This window comes from Berghia stephanieae, chromosome 9, assembly GCF_034508935.2.
Source record: "Berghia stephanieae isolate SIO BIC M18660-M18661 chromosome 9, UCSD_Bste_1.3, whole genome shotgun sequence".
In the NCBI taxonomy this organism is placed as follows: Eukaryota; Metazoa; Mollusca; class Gastropoda; order Nudibranchia; family Aeolidiidae; genus Berghia; species Berghia stephanieae.
The window spans coordinates 2915282-2917781 of record NC_088368.1 but is presented as its reverse complement, the minus strand read 5'-3'; the positions used below and the strand labels follow the sequence as shown (position 1 = coordinate 2917781).

The 2500-nt window shown below is 33.6% G+C and overlaps 1 non-coding gene across 1 annotated transcript; it reads left to right on the top strand.

Annotated features, from left to right (window-relative positions):
• Positions 1-1940: 1940 nt before the first annotated feature.
• Trnav-uac (transfer RNA valine (anticodon UAC)) lies at positions 1941-2013 on the top strand. The gene has a single exon. It is a non-coding gene; the product is annotated as a tRNA-Val (tRNA).
• Positions 2014-2500: the final 487 nt, after the last annotated feature.

Sequence of the window (2500 nt, the reverse complement as noted above, 5' to 3'; positions counted from 1 at the left end):
AGAACAAAAAAACAAAAAAAAAAAAAAAAAAACCAAAAAAAACCAAACAAATAACCAGCACAATAACGTTAAACTAAAGAAAAAAATAACCACAGCAATAAGACAAAAAAGAGTCCTAACTAACTAAAAATAAAAACACCAAAAAACAACCATCACCTATTTTGTCACTTTTGTTGATTCACAAGACATATCTCCAATAGTAAAACCAATTGTAAGATAAAATCAAAAAACATCTAACAGACGAATTGTACTGTATACTCATAGATATGAAATATTGACGCGTAGAATACAAAACCGCTTCGAAAGAAAATCGTTATATATCCTTAAATAAGGTATGTCCGTTCTACACTGAAGGTATCTGGGTCAGGAACCCTAGTAAGCCCTGACAGTTTGTCTTTAACTAAGCACTATAATATAAGTGAGTCACTCATCTTTGTATGATTTATGCCACCCGCTATATAATCACTAAATTAACCAGTATAACTTCGATGGCAGTTATGCTTCTTACCAAGGCATCACTACATACTAACATAACGATGCTAAGTTCGAATAGAGAGAAATAAATGACAAACGAACCATGATATGAAATAGTGTTATGACCCCACACGGAAAGAAAACGTATGATTCCTTAATATACGTTATGTTGTCGTTGTCTGTCAACGTTGTAAGGGTTACACGTTCGCCTAACGGTAAGGCCTAGGAGTTCGACCCAGTGAACCAGCTTTTTATTTTTTCCTTTAATAAATGATTTATTCATTTATGACTTTATTAAAAGTAATGTTAAATGGATACTTTTCCCCTACAAAAATTAAGGATGAAGTAGATTTTGAAAAGAAATGTGACATTAAAAATAAATATTAAATAAAACATAAAAAATTGACGCGATACGACCGACCTTACATCTAACGAGCGCTCTACACACTTGAGTTACAGTCCCATAGTAGTTGAGAAATAACAAAATAAAGATAATTCATCATTTATTTGAATTATAAAAGAAAGGAAAATTATGAATAAATAAAATCAAAATAAAAAATGACGAAAAATAAATTAGCTAAAAAATTGTTATCACAAATAAGCAACAAACAAAGAGAAATAAAACCACAAAAACAAAACAAAAAAAAACAAAAAAAACAACAACAAATAACCAACCAAAATAATGACTTAAAACGACACGAAAAAAATACACACACAAAAAAAGACAAAAAAAAAAAGGGAGTCTCCCCCCCCCCCACGCGCAACTCCTCCCTCCCCCCCCCTCCACGAAAAATAACCCAATGCACAAAAAAAAAAAAAATCCATCAACCTATTTTTGTCACGTTTTGTTTGTGTTCACAAGACATCATGCTCCATACCGTAACCAAGTTTGTTAGAGAGTTGAAATCAACAAAACATCTAACAGACGAATTGTACTGTATGACTCATAGATATGATGATATGTGGTCTGGTGGAATGACACTCGCTTTCGGAAAGAAAATCGTTATTATATCGTTTAATAGGCGTCATGTCCCGTTCTACATGTTGCGTGTTGCTGTTGGTCAGGGAACCCTTGTAAAGCGCTTTGAGCACGTTTGGTGCCTGTTTAGACCGTAGCCATCGTTATGTTATAACCCGACACTGAAATCCAAAAGGACTGGCATTTTGAAGTCATATTTGGTTTTTGCACCACCTAGTGAGTTGTCGTTAGTAGAGCTCATGGAAACAAGTTATTTCATTGGTTGAACTATTGAATACAACTCACGATTTGTTTTCTTTTGAAGCAAAAGACTGGCATTTTGACGTCATTTTTTTGTCAGTATCAGGCCATGACTTTACGATGGCCACGATGAGACGGGGTAAAGCGCTATAATATGTGCTAGGTCTATTTATTATTATCAAAACCATGACATGTAATATAACACTAGTGAGTTATAGTAACGTTATAGTTGTGTTGTCTGCCAACGGGTTCAGTAGTGTAGTGGTTATCACGTTCGCCTTACACGCGAAAGGTCCTGGGTTCGAACCCTAGCTGAACCAAGCTTTTTTTTCTTTTAAGATATTATAATCTTATTTTTTTCTTTATTTTCTTCATCACATAAGAAAAAAGTCCGTAAATTTAAACTTAAGTGGTATGTTGAGAAACATTCTTGTTTTCTCTTACAAACTTTGTATGAATTCAAAGTGAGCTATAAATAGATAGAACAAAGGTGACGTCACTCAGGTTATTGTTTGGTGCCATCCATGTTTAAGAGTAATTCTCACTAAACTGTATTGACCAGACTTTAAACATTCAAGGTTATGCATAGTATTGTGTTATACTTCCGGATGGCAATGTTGTGGGTTTCTTTGAAACGATAGCTAAGAAAAACTTGTGACTAAGAATTTACCTAATATTAATATCGTCTATAATAAATAAGAATATACTTTGATAGAGACATATATAAAAATAGAATTCCCTTTATTCATCCTATAGGAGAAATCTGTCTCTAGGGTCTGTCCCAAGGGAAGACTGGAATAACCCAGG